The following is a 15,535-nucleotide window of genomic DNA, read 5'->3' as shown; positions in this document are numbered from 1 at the left end:
ATGTATCGCACTACCTCAGGCTAGGCTAAACTCTCTCTCTGTATGCTGCACAGTCCAGTGTAACTATCAGTCCAGTGTAAGTGCTCTGTGGTGTACAATCTGGTTACTGGCTAGAAGTACCTAGGATCAGCCCCACTGTACTTAACATGTCACCTATTGTCGGTTATACATAGCGTTGACCCATACCAGGAGTTCCTGACCAAGTTAACAGGCTACCCCCTAGGCATCAAACAACTACCCTCCTCCAGGTGACCCAAGCAATAGCCTTGTCTCCAGAACTATATCACAACAATCAGGGGCATCTAAGGTGTGCTTTGCGAGCAGACAATCTACCCCTGACTACCACTAAGCTCCCTTCCACTATGCAGCACTTTCCTGGAAGCATACATGTTCCTACATCAGTTCGCCTAGCTGAAAGCCTGTCCTGTTGCCTATCTCAGCAGCGCCTCCAAAATGTAACGTTTTCCCCTCTTCCCAATCGCAGATTGGCCCCTCTAGGGAAATACTACTCTGGTTACACATGGCTATAGTGTGGTGCACCTGCTGTCTTACAGGACACCTGAATCTCCCGCTTGATAGTATTAAGGGGAATGGTATCAGGACTGGCTTGTGAGGTAATGTTGAGTTATACTCACTCATGGTACAGCGCCTCCATCTCTTCCAGATCCCCAGTATAGCAGGGAGGAGTCTCTGAAAGAGAACCTCTATGTGCACCTTCTTCCTTAGTGACTCCACACACAGGACAGAAGCGATATCTTTCTTTGGCATCCTTTATTAACAGCAGACATGGACAGCCACCCATCATAATGCTTGGTCGTCTAGCCACTCATTCTCAGGTTGCCAACCCAAAGGAAGTTTCTGACCTTACACTCCCAGGCAAGGGCCCCGAAAGCAGGTCTAACTCTTCCCTTACTCCCTAATGAAGTAAGAGGTATAGGGGGCTATGCACTAAGCTCAATGGCTTTGCGATCTGATTTGGCCAAAAAGCAGGTTCATTAAAAAGTGAGGCCGGGGACGCGATTCACTAAGGCCTTGAGGAAATTTTTTAACGTACCTGCTCAAAATAGCTCAAAACAGCCACAGCGTACGTGATGCTTTTTTCCCCCCTGCTAGCATTCTTAACCTTTACGTACGCTAGCTGATAGAAAAAAAAGCCGCATGTAACATTTGCATGGAGATTCTGTATCTCCATGCAAGGCTGTTACAGGTGATCGTACACTAAATAAAAACATTTTAATAATAGTGTTCATGAGCAGGGGGTGTCCGGAGCTGAACCGCATTGGTTTCAGGTCCGAGGACCCCCTACATCAGGAGATATAGGCCCCTTTATGGGGTGCCGGTATCCCCTGCAGTTTAAAGCTCCCGCGTCACGTGACCGGGACATTGAAATTCTGCAGGGGATACCGGCACCCCATAAAGGGGCCTATATCTCCTGAAGTAGGGCGTCCCCGGACTTGAAACCAATGCGGTTCAGATCAGGAGACCCCCTGCACATCTACACTAGTATTAAAACACACATAACAATAAACAATAATAATAATTCATTACCGTAGCGGCTATATGCTATGGTAATGAAGTTGCTTTAATGTATTTTTAATAATAGTGTGCGCGAGTAGGGGGTCCCCTGAGCTGAACCGCATTGATTTCTGCCTCAGAGACCCCCTGCTTCCCGAGTTACAGGCCCCGGTATCGGGCATCGGAGGCCAATGTCGCCGCCATCTTTATAGCGTCCAAGACGCGACGTGGGCTCTATAAAGATGGCGTCCGCACTGGCACCGATGCCCCAAACCGGGGCCTGTAACTCGGGAAGCAGGGGGTCTCTGAGGCAGAAATCAATGCGGTTCAGCTCAGGGGACCCCCTGCTCCCGCACACTATTAATAAAAATACATTAATGCAGCTTCATTACCTTAGCGGAGAGCCGCTAAGGCAATGAAGGGGTTAAGGCACATTAGCATGTTTATTGGGGACAATTGCCCCCAATAAACAACACACATCCCCCCGCCCCCTAACACATACAGTACTGTAATGAGCAAAGTTACTATTATCCACATATGGATAATAATGCATTAGCCCATTTTAAATACATATAAATTACAATAAATACAGTCAAAACATTTTACACTTACGTTTTACAGGCACCCACGATGAAGGCCGTCTTCATCCTCATCTTCATTCTGCCCATGCCCCTCCGGTGCTGCAAAACATGCACAACAATCACAATAGCCAATGTAATGTCCCCTAACCCCTTAATCACCATAGCGGTTATTAACCGCTACAGTCATTAAGGGGTTAACCCACCCTCACCCACCTCTCGGGAGGCCTACATACCCTCCCCCACTAACCCCCCGTGAGGCCTAACCACCGTCACCCACTACCCACAAGGGAGGCCTACCCACATACCCTTGGGGCCAATACCCCCTCCCCCCCAACACATACAGTACAATAATGTGCAAAATAACTATTATCCAGATATGGATAATATATTATTTGCCCATTATGAAACACATAAAACATGCATAAATCAAAACATGATTTTTTTATCTTAAAATCATCACATTGCATGTTACAATAAATTCAGCATATATTGTAAATATAAGCCAACAAATCAGCAGCTCCACAAATGTATATGAAATGTCACACAATTGCATTGAGTGTGTACATGATGCAATTAATCTGTGCATCATGTAACACTATGCAAATATATGTAACAATAAAATACACTATGAACAATGTCCCCTAACCACCAATGCCATCATGAAAATCAATTAGAAACTAACCAACATCAATACAATTAGCATCAATCAATTAATCCATTTCCTCAAACAATTAAAATACAATACAAATCAATTATACAATTCCCTATTCAATTCCTAAAGCCAAACCATTTCCAAAACAATTCTAATTTAAAGTAACCACCATCATTCTAATCTAACTACTAAAGAAGCCATTATAATTAACCTGTAACTAAATAGAATTTACATTATTCACAACAATGACAAAATAAAGCTGCTAAATATATTAGCCATACATGAAAAGAACCTAAACATGAGCCAAACAATCAATTATTATCCCTGTATGTCTATTCATACAGATAGATAAACATAACATACAGGGGCAATAATAGAGCATAAAATACAAAGCATTTACATACAAAAATCACATACAATACACCCATTCAGTGTCCGTGAATGTATTATATACATAGCTACATTCACAGGTATTAAATGGGACTGAAAAAATAAAAGACATGAATCAAAAATCATAAAAACCTGTAAAAGTAAAAATAATACACTTTTCTTTTGTTTACTCACCATTAGATGTCCACTCACCGAAATCCAGGCGACCCGGAAGCACAGGAACCAATCCACAGGTAACCCATAATATAAAAAACCATAACAAATCCACGTCTGTGTCTTCTTTCTTCTTTGGGGTCTTTTTGGGTCTTTTGGGGTCTTCTTCCGTCTTCTTCCATCTTCTTATGCCACGCCCTTCTTCTCTTCTTAGGAGAGGAGATGTTCCCTCCTCTGCGACTAGCTTCAAAATGAGGCGACATAGGCTTTTATAGGCCTATGACGTCACATTTTGGTCAAATGTTTCACACGGTCCTGATTGAGCCGTGAAAACATGTGATTTGGCCGAGAAAAAAAAAAGGATGACGTCATTTAAAGGCAATGAAAGCACAGCCAATCAGAATGGCTTTGCTTCAATTGCCTTTAAGATTACGTCATTAAAAGAAACATGGCCGGTCTCACATGGTACGGTAGCCAATTAGAGCATGGGAACTCCATCCCATCTCTGATTGGCTCTAGTAGACCATGTGACAGAGGCTTGGGGGAGAACGGACGTGATGTCTTTGAAAGCCTGTCACATGGTACTAGAGCCAATCAGAGTTGGGATGTATTTCCCACGCTCTGATTGGCTACCGTACCATGTGAGGCCGGCCATGTTTCTTTTAATGACGTCATCTTAAAGGCAATTGAAGCAAAGCCATTCTGATTGGCTGTGCTTTCATTGCCTTTAAGATGACGTCATCATTTTTTTTGTCGGCCAAAGCACATGGTTTTCACGGCCCAATCAGGACCGTGAGAACCATGACGAAAATGTGACGTCATAGGCCTATAAAAGCCTATGTCGCTTCATTTTGAAGCTAGTTGCCGAGGAGGGAACATCTCCGCTCCTAAGAAGAGGAGAAGGGCATGGCGTAAGAAGATGGAAGAAGATGGAAGAAGACGGAAGAAAATCCCAAAAGACCCCAAAGAAGAAAGAAGACACAGACGTGAATTTGTAATGGTTTTTTATTTTATGGCTTACCTGTGGATTGGTTCCTGTGCTTCCGGGTCGCTTGGATTTCGTTGAGTGAACATCTAATGGTGAGTAAACAAAAGAAAAGTGTATTATTTTTACTTTTACAGGTTTTTCTGATTTTTGATTCATGTATTTTATTTTTTCAGTCCCATTTAATGCCCGTGAATGTAGCTATGTATATAATACATTCACGGACACTGAATGGGTGAATTGTATGTGATTTTTGTATGTAAATGCATTGTATTTTATGCTCTATTATTGCCCTTGTATGTTATGTATATCTATCTGTATGCATAGACATACAGGGATAATAATTTATTGTTTTGCTAATGTTTATGTTCTTTTCATGTATGGCTTTCAAAGGAATGGGTTCTTTACAGTAAGGGCAGTTAAAATGTGGAATTCATTACCCTTGGAGACTGTGATGGCAGATACAATAGATTTGTTCAAAAAAGGTTGGACATCTTTTTAGATGGGAAAAGTATACAGGGATATACCAAATAAGTATACATGGGAAGGATGTTGATCCAGGGATTAATCTGATTGCCAATTCTTGGAGTCAGGAAGGAATTAATTTTTCCCCTTAATGGGGTTTTTTGTTTGCCTTCCTTTGGATCAATAAGTAAGTATATATATAGAATAAAGTATCTGTTGTCTAAATTTAGCATAGGTTGAACTTGATGGACGTACGTCTTTTTTCAACCTCATCTACTATGTAACTATGTAATGTATTTAGCAGCTTTATTTTGTCATTGTTGTGAATAATGTAATTTGTATTTTGCTTCTTTATGGTAGTTAGATTAGAATGATGGTGGTTACTTTAATTTAGAATTGTTTTGGCAATGGTTTGGCTTTAGGAATTGAATAGGGAATTGTATCATTGATTTGTATTGTATTGTAATTGGTTTAGGAAATGGATTAATTGATTGATGCTAATTGTATTGATGTTGGTTTGTTTCTAATTGATTTTCATGATGACATTGGTGGTTAGGGGACATTGTTCATAGTGTATTTTATTGTTACATATATTTTGCATAGTGTTACATGATGCACAGATTAATTGCATCATGTACACACTCAATGCAATTGTGTGACATTTAATATACATTTGTGGAGCTGCTGATTTGTTGCCTTATATTTACAATCGATGCTGGATTTATTTTAACATGCAATGTGGTGATTTTAAGATAAAACATTCATGTTTTGATTTATGCATGTTTTATGTGTTTCATAATGGGCAAATAATATATTATCCATATCTGGATAATAGTTATTTTGCACATTATTGTACTGTATGTGTTGGGGGGGGGAGGGGGTATTGGCCCCAAGGGTATGTGGGTAGGCCTCCCTTGTGGGTAGTGGGTGATGGTGGTTAGGCCTCACGGGGTGGGGGGTTAGTGGGGGAGGGTATGTAGGCCTCCCGAGTGATGGGTGAGGGTGGGTTAGCCCCTTAATGACTGCAGCGGTTAATAACCGCTATGTTCATTAAGGGGTTAGGGGACATTACATTGGCTATTGTGATTGTTGTGCATGTTTTGCAGCACCGGAAGGGCATGGGCAGGATGAAGATGAGGATGAAGATGGCCTTCATCGTGGGTGCCTGTAAAAGGTAAGTGTAATATGTTTTTACTGTATTTATTGAATGTTATATGTATTTAAAATGGGCAAATGCATTATTATCCATATGTGGATAATAATAATTTTGGCCATTACTGTATAGTATGTGTTAGGGGGGTGTATTTAGTTATAATTTTTGTTTATTATTTTTGGAGGTGCAACATTGGTACTGCAGGCCCGCGGGTACCCCGGTACTCCCGCAGGGACCCCGGGATGGCCACGGGGACCCCCAGACTCCCGCAGGGACCCCCGCACTCCAGCGAGGAACCCCACTTGGTGAGGCGGGGACCCCCGGCCACCCGTGGGGTCAGCCGGGGACACCCGCGTGACCCCCGGGCTCCCTCGGGGACCCCCGCGGGGTCAGCCGGGGACACCCGCTGGCCTGCTGTATGGGTTTTGCGCATGCAAAAATGAAAAGCAAGAATTTTTTCTAAGTCCAGATTTCTTTGTGTCTACTCTGACCTGATGTGTTCTGATCAACGCAACTTTTGCGTTTGCTAAGGTTGCGTTGCTTAGTGCATCCCGCTTAAGGGCAGAATTTAACGCAAACAAGGTTGCGAACGAGCAAAGTTGGACTTAGAAAAAATTCTGGGAAAAAGTCATTTTTAGAGCGCAAAGTGCCTGTTTGCGTTGCTTAGTGCATCGGGTTGAGCAAAAAATCACGTTCGAAGAGCACTTTGCGCTCTAAAAGTGACTTAACGGAGCTTAGTGCATAGCCCCCATAGTCTTCCACACCACTTCCTGAAGGGAGGCCCACAAACACTGCCAGAGCCCTGACAGGTTGCTGGATAGACTCACCTCACTCAGAGGGTCAGGCACACACCTAAATTCAGGAAGTGCTGCATATTATATAGCTTCAGTAGGCACCACCCCTGTGTCACTGTAAGTGGACACAGAGCCTGATGTCACTTCCTTCACTAAATAATACACAGCATATGAAGTGAGGGCAAACCCCATGATTACTCCTGGCAAACCTGCCCTTTAACAGGGATAATTGCACAGGAGGAGAAAGACATGTAACCCCAAAATTACACAGGGCTACATATATTTAAGTAAAAGTTAATATTATACTTGCATTGGATTTGAGTAACGGCACACAGCAATATGTAACTTTTAAGACATGTTTTTCTTCATTTTATGGTTGCTTATTTCCCTTTCTTTTTTATAATCCCAATAAAAGTTGTTTTATAGTGTTTAAAAAATGCATTCTCGGCTATCAGGGTTTAGAGTGCAGTCACATCTACGTGCTGTACAAATACTGTGAATCAGAGCCACCCCCAAGATTTATGACAGTTGATAATAAATATAATACAGTATGTCTCTGGAGCAAAAGACCACTCTCTCACCAACTGAATTATTGCAACAATACACGTGGTGTTATTATTCATGTGTTTATAAAGAAACGGGATCAATGGACTGATCTAAGATTGTATGTGTATTCTTTAAATCCATCAGACATACATACTGTAGGCTTTCCAATTAGCAGTTTTTATCATGATCCTGTGAATCACAGGCCCAGTATACAGTAGTCTTTCTCCCTCCAGCAGAAGAGAGAGGTGCATGAGAATTGTGCCAGGTAGTGTTAGGACCTGCAGATTGGTCATGCCGTGACGTGGCTGCAGGCTCATAACCTTTTAGCCAAAGGGTTTAACTAAATGACGCTTACTCATGAGCAGATAAGCACTGAAGTATTGTACTATATGTTGTATCATTTTGTATGTTGCGCTGGCCTTTCTGTTTTTGTTTGTACATAGCGTAGGCCCTACCAAATGTCTTAGATTTAAAATAAACTACCAACATATGTATATGAAATTTACATATAGGAGGAGTTAGGGACGAGATATAGGGACCGGTTACATGGAGCAATAGGAAGGATTATTGTGAGTGGTTACAAGGTGCAATATGAGGAAGCGATTATATGGAGTGTAGTCCTTGTACCCCCCCCCAAGTGAGATTGGGGGTCATGTTGTAAAGATGCTACCAGTGCTGCCTTTACCTGTATGCTCACAGGGGGCCTAAGCCTCCGCCACGCTGTGCCCGGGGTGACATAGTAATAGTATAAGTGCAGCGCCTCCACCTGAGAGGGATCCCAGCGCACCGACAGGAAGACAGAGTGGATCCGCTGATCCAGTGACGAGTCCGCCTCTGCATGGGGTGGTATCCTGCTGGAGGGTCCCACCGTGAAGATAGTCTCTGTACCTTGCAGTGGTGGTCTGGTCCCAGACCACAGGCCGCCAGTGCTACGCAGTGTCGCAGCTGTGTTCCTGAACCTGACCCGCTAATGGGGCAGTGTCCCTTTCTAAGGCCTGTCCCTGTAGCAGCTACAAGCTTACAGGGGAATCGGGGCCTAGCTGGGGCCAATGGGTATGTGTGGCCTAGTACAGGGGTCACAGACCCCTGCACACATACAACCTCCCCTATCTGTGTCCCATTTCTGACTGGTGTGCTTCTCAGCGCACCAAATGTATCTATCTCCTGCAGGGGGAATCATACAGCCCTATTGGCTGATTCGCACAATGTGATGAACAGCCCCTGAGGCTGCTGGGAGCTGTAGTTCCCATGTAGAGCTCCTGGGTGTAATGGCCGTCGTGAGGAGCCTTCTGCGCATGCGCAATGGTGTAGCAAGATGGCCGCCGCACTCAACCTATCTGCACAGGCACGACTCACTAATGGCCGCCGCAACTCCCGTCACTTAACTGCGCATACGCAACTATGCGCAAAATGGCGGAACCCTGCTACGAGAGCCGCAAGCAACGCGATCGACCTGCCTCTAGCTCTCGCAGAAACCGGCACCCGCCCGGTGCATCCACTACTGTAGTGGAGGTAAGGGGTGTGGGGGGGGGGGAAACAGAGGAACCAGAGAGCCAGAGGGGACCTGGCTACAGGAGCAATAGGAAGAGTTATAGGGAGTGGTTATATAGAGAAAAAGGAGAAGTTATAAGGGGCAATAGCAATAGTTATAGGCAGGGCGGCATGAATCAATAGGAGGCGTTATGAGATGTTATATGGAGCAATAGGAGGAGTTGTAGGCAGTTGGTATATGGAGCAATAAGCAGCGTTAGGGAGGGATTTTAGGAAGCAGTTACAGTATATGGAGCAATAGGAAAAGTTATGGACAAGTTATAAATGAAATGGTAATACTGTATGTAGCAATAGGAGGAGTTAGGGATCAGTGATAGGGAGCAATAGGAAGGGTGAGGAGGCGTTATATGGAGACTTTCCCATAGAACTTAATGGATCACCCTCTTTAAATTCAAGCTCACCCTCTTAGGCTGAATCCATGGTGTGGGAGACCACGTGGTGGCGTCTGCGTGGGGCGCAATCAGATTGCTTTAAGGCATTGATCGTGCCCATAGACCGCCCGGGCGCACGGGCGCAAGTGAGCAGAGGCAGGAGGGGGCACGCGTTGCGCAAGAAATCAGTTGAAACTAATTTCTTGGCGTGACACGCAAGTCACGTGAACAGTTCGCCCCTAGGAATGCCCCCCACGACCCGTCCATCATGAACAGGGAAAGCACCCACTTCACGCGAGGGACTTCACAGCCTCCGCACGAGCAAAGGCACCATGGCCCAGGTCTTACACACATCACTTGTTTTGACACAATTCTATTGTATCACCCTCTTTAAAGTCACAGTAGTATCACATAGAATCACTGTAAGAGACCTGTGCAGAGGTATACTGAGGGAGACCGATTTGTGGGAAATTAAACATGGCTTTATTCTGCCTGTCACTTTAAACAGCAGTTAAAGGCAATATACATATTTACAAAAGAAACAAACACCGATCCCTTTGTAAGGGCTAACTTACTTCCCCAGTTCCTATCTTTAGGTATGGGGGGGAAAGCCCCTTACCAACCTACTGTATACTCCGTGTTGATAGAAAACTCAGGGAGTACAAGCCATCAGTCAGTACATGAGAGAGAAAACACAATATAGTGCAATCCTGTCTGAACACAGGGATAAGGGGGGTGGAATAAACTCTCCAAAAAACACACTCGTGTAGCCCCCTTTCCCTATGCCTATGGGAACTACACGGGCGACTACGCATGCTGTACCTGTTGCTCACAGGAGGCCTAAGCCTCCGCTGCTGGGAGCCTCGGTGAGTCTTTCTCCCTATCAGCACAGCGCCTCCACCTATGAGGGATCCAAACGTGGTCGGGATAACCCCTCACAGGTACCAATACCGTATCAACTAATACACACACAGAGTATACAACTAACGTTTACTGAACACACATCAATGACAATAATAACGGTAACTTTCATGGTACACTCAATACCCCAACACGTGGTGATTCCCCCCAAATACTGAGGGTGCGGTGCCACCAATAATCCTGGTGTCCTTCCAAGTCAATCCCACCCAATGTATGAGGCAGCGCTACCCCTGTGAACCCCCCTGTGAACCCCTGTGAACCGTTGGTGCACTTATACCTTCCTGGGCACTCCGGTATCCTTGTGCAGCTCTCAGACACAGACAGTCATGTCCCACGCTGCGGGGCCTCCGACAAGAATACACTCGCGCCTTATGGTCCTGATCCTCCTCATGAGGTGCAAGCTTGAACTGAAGGGTCTCACACAATGTCACTATTCCCTGTGACCTGTGGGGGCCTTCCCTACAATACTCTGCTGGAGTGACTCCGGGCCTAGCTAGGGCCTAAGGGGGACGCCTAGGCCTAGTCCAGGGACACTGCTTTCTGGAAACTACTTGCTCTCTTGCTGCCCTCCGTCCGACTGACTCGCGGTGTCTTTTCATACCAAAGACATCCTCCTCCTTCCTGCATCTACTCCTAAGGATTCTGGGACTTGTAGTCCCACGCTGTGTCTTGCGGAGCCATCTAAGATAGCCATCGCACTTCTCTCTCACTGTGCATGCACCGCCTTTCATTCTGTGCATGTGCGACAGCTATGATGTCTGTCCCCCCGCTCCCGATCAGCGTGGCTCCCGATCAACCAGGCAGCTCCCCTTCCGGCTCCGGAGGTAAGAAGGGGGCCTGGCTACATCCTCCCCCTGGTTGAGAATCCAACGACCCCACTTGGGAACAACATATATACAACTTAACGGTACAATAGCATCTAAACGAGATTGAACAACTCATTGAGCATGGCCATAACAGAGGCAAACCTGCTCCGAGACAGCTCCTGAGAACCATAGTGATGTGCCCCTAATAAATCATACACCATTCTCATTGGTGGGCGTCTCACTCTTTGACTCCTATGAGTCTCTGCAGAAATGTCACTGAAATGTTGCAGCATGTACCCAGCATGTACCTGGGTCTTGTTGGTGATAGCCGCAGATTTTCCAAGGCAACTTTAAGGCAAGTTTTAGAATACTCGTCTCCGCACCTGTACCAACGAATCGACATGCTTAATCCATTTGGCCTTCTCTGAACCCTTCAGAGTACCCAGCATATCTAGTAGGGTTTGGTTGAACCTTTCTGGCAGGGCATCTCCTTCAGGGTGGTAGGGGGTCGTGCGAGACTTCTCAATTTTGAGAGTCAGAAGGGGAACCCCCGCTTCAGCTAAATGTAAGTTAGAAGCGGTGCTCTTGGGTAGGTAATGGATAATGAGAAAATATAAAGAGAAGTAGCCCAAGTTAAAGCACTCAACCTCCCACTCTGAATGTGCAAAAAAAAGGATAAAAGTGCTACAGTGCTAATACTATAAACAATGTAGTGTAAAATAAACACTACCAATGTATACCAAATGTGCCTATAATGTAGGAGGGCTGCCTGGAACAATGAGATTATTACAAATCACATACAGAATCAACAGAAAATAAAACGGCGCCTCAAACAAATTCTAAAATATACTGTGAAAAAACCTGACCATATAAAATGTCCAGTCCTGTTGAACTAGGGATCTTCCGGTGAGTCTTGATGGTTCTCACAACATGTTGTAAAAAAACAGAAACCAATAATTCAGATAATCAACCAATCAGAGATAATCATTATTATTAAGATGCAAATAAAACTTTTGTGGGTCTTCCAAACTCCCTTTCCATATAATAAAAAGCTCATCTATGAATCTTCTGTATAACAAGATGTTTTTGGCAAAGGGATTGTTGTGCCAAATATTTTGTCTTCCCACTGTCCCATGAATAAATTTGCAAAGCTAGGGGCAAACTTAGTCCCCACAGCTGTCCCGCACGTCTGCAAGTGAAATTTCCCCTTAAAGATAAAATAATTATGTTTTAAAATAAAATGTATACAGGCATACCCCGCATTAACGTACGCAATGGGACTGGAGCATGTATGTAAAGTGAAAATGTACTTAAAGTGAAACACTACCTTTTTTTCCACTTATCGATGCATGTACTGTACTGCAATCGTCATAAACGTGCGTAAATAATGCATTTGTAACAGGCTATATAGTTTCCCCGCTTGAGTACAGCTTCGGTATAGGTAGGGAGCCGGTATTGCTGTTCAGGACATGCTGACAGGCGCATGCGTGAGCTGCCGTTTGCCGATTGGGTGATATGTCCTTACTCGCGAGTGTACTTAAAGTGAGTGTCCTTAAACTGGGGTATGCCTGTACTTTTAAAAATAAACTCTCTTTGTTTTGTACCTATCAAAGGATCCTGTCTCAAAAAATAATCAATTGCATCAATCCCCATATCATGTGCAATACATGAATATAAAGCAGTGACATCACGTTACCCAAATTAGGTAATCTGCTCATTCCAGGTTTTGTATCAGTTCTAACACTGTTAAGGAATCTATCCCTGAAATGATTGGTCTTCCAGGAGGATTTTCTAGACTTTTATGTATCTTGGGTATGTAGCCCTTGTCTCCCCGTGACTAAGGGGCTACTGGTACTGCCTTAACCTGTTGGCTCACAGAGGACATAAGCCTCTGCCACTGGGAGTCTGGGGTGATAGTACGATCTCCTTGGTGCAGTGCCTCCACCTGAATGGAAACCCAGCGATAGCCCCTCACAGGAACAATGTACCCAGTAATTACACACACACAAGTTATGGTATAACAGTATTTACTGGACACCTAATCAGCATAACAAAAACACAACACAATGCATACTCTATATAGACATATATATCCCGCAGGGTATTCCCACTGTACGTGAAGTGCAGGGGCACCAGAGCCCTAGTGTACTTCCCACAAAGTAAATCCCAGCCAAGTATGAGGTGTAGCGCTAGCCTGTAGACTGTTGGCGCACTTGTTGGTATACCTGCCCGGGGCTCCAGCACCTGGGGTAGCTGAATAACAGCTCTACTCCATCCACATCAGAGTTGCTGACGAGTGGAGAATATGTCTATTGATGAGACGATATACAAAGGAGGAAGCCTGTAATTACCCTGGGAAGGGTCACCTACCTGCGGACATCCTTCTGTGATGCAGAGGCCCTCGATCGTGTTCACCAGTGCATGCAGAGTGAGAGACTGCTCCAGCTGTATCCCGGCATCTGGTAAACTCATGTCTGAGTACATGAAATGCTCGTATTTTCTAATCTGATGTACGCAGATATATTACCTATTATATTCTTTTAATATATTTGAACTTACTTCACCATATGTGTTGTGCACTGTTCTTTTTGTTTTTCACTGTATCTAGGGGTGCCGCATCACTCCATTTTTGTGTTTATAAGGTTGTGTTTATTTTCACATTGAGGTGTTAACACTGTGGGATTAAGACACTATATTCACTACTCATCACTAGAGATGCTTATTCACTATTAGCGCACTTTGTTCTTTGTTTTGTTATTTTAAATCATAAATTCTTCATGTTTGACAAACAATTTTATTTACCGATATGTGGTACCGCCATGGATACCAGATTCGCTCCCAGTTATGCAAATCTTTTTATGGGCATATGGGAGGACGATGCCATCTGGTCCAATTGCCCACTGGGGGCGAATCTGGTGCTCTGGCGGCACTACATAGATGATGTAATATTAATTTGGAAGGGTTCTTCCATTGAACTGGAGTTGTTTAAAGTCTATCTTAATAGCAATGATAGAAATTTAAATTTCACATTCAGGGAAAGCAAAGAAAGAATTGAATTTTTGGACCTTCAGATATATATCGAGTCTGATACCATACAAACTAAGACATATTATAAATCAAATAATTATCTCCTCACCAGCAGTCATCACATTCCTAGTTGGATAAAAAATATCCCGGGGGCCAGATGGTGAGGCTCAAACGGAAATTGTTCAAGAGAATCAGTATTTAAAGAAAAGACAGGGATGCCCAATTTTGTTGTATACATTTGCCACGCCCAGTAGCACTCATTTTGGCATAAATATATATTCATGATGTGTTGGGTGTAGGAGTTTGAGCTAACTGGGAATGTAGGTGCAGTATTTAAAGAACAAGCTGAATCCTTGAAACAAAAGTTTATTGACAGAGATTATAACAAAACAAAAAATTGCTTGACAATGCGATTAAAACTGTAAGTGAAATGACAAGATCAGATCTTTTAATATACAAACAAGAAGATATGTTGAATAAAAACAAAAATAAAAACAGGAATGAAGAGAGAAATGATACAGTTACGTTTGTAACGCAGTATAATTCTATGGCACCTAAAGTCATAGAGATATTCAATATTATATTGGAACCTATTGAGACAAGATGAGGTCCTGAGGGGATATCTGAAAGAAAAAACAGAGATTTATTTTAGGACAGCTAACAATTTGAAAATAAAACTTTCTCCTAGTTGTCCTTTCAGTAATTCAAGTAAATCAATGCATGATGGCATTAACCATGTGCTAAATGCATTGTGTGTAAGTACAGTGTGAAAACGAAAGCATTTAGATCCAAAGTCATTAATAGAGAATATAAGATTGGATCACTCATCAATTGCCATAGTCAATATGTTGTGTATTTGCTTGAATGCCCATGCGGCCTACAATATGTGGGCCGCACGGGCAGGACACTCCAAAGACGACTGGGGCAGTATACAGTATATACAACATAAAAAGAGGACTTATAACTCATAACGTATCACATCATTTCAAACTGGTGCATTCTCAAAGCCCTGAAGGGTTTAAATGTCATGCCATTGAGTGTCTTAAAATCAGTCAAAGAGGGGGAGATAGGTTGAACCAAATCTCTAAAAGGGAATCCTTTTGGATTTTTGAGCTAAAAACAATGAGTCCACAGGGACTCAACATGGAATTCGATTTAGTGGCCTTCTTGAGGTAAGGTCCATTATTGCATCAAGGTTCTACCAAATCGGGCTTTGTTATGGCTTCTTTCTGATAAGGCGTTTTCTTGTTGGGATGTTCATTTAAAACAAATTCCATTAGTATACGTATTAGTCACGTTATTAATAATCAACACATAATGTAAGTTTAATATTTCCATTTATTAGTAGTTTCCCCTTTAAAATAGTTTTTCACTATAAGCACTTTATATTTATATTTACATTTATTATATACGCATTAATTGCATTATTAGTAATTTAGATATTATATTTAGACACCATGTTTAACACATTTAGTTTAAAACATAAATTTATCTAGTAGTAATTCCCACATTAGGTAGTTATTCCGATAAGGAGTTAAGATTTTTAGATGTTTTGATTTATAATAACGTTTAGTCTGGAGATTCCTGTTAGTAGATTAAAAGTATTTAATTTATCTAGTAATAAT

This window comes from Ascaphus truei, chromosome 12 (genome assembly GCF_040206685.1).
Source record: "Ascaphus truei isolate aAscTru1 chromosome 12, aAscTru1.hap1, whole genome shotgun sequence".
NCBI lineage: Eukaryota > Metazoa > Chordata > Amphibia > Anura > Ascaphidae > Ascaphus > Ascaphus truei.
This window is presented reverse-complemented; position numbering follows the sequence as displayed.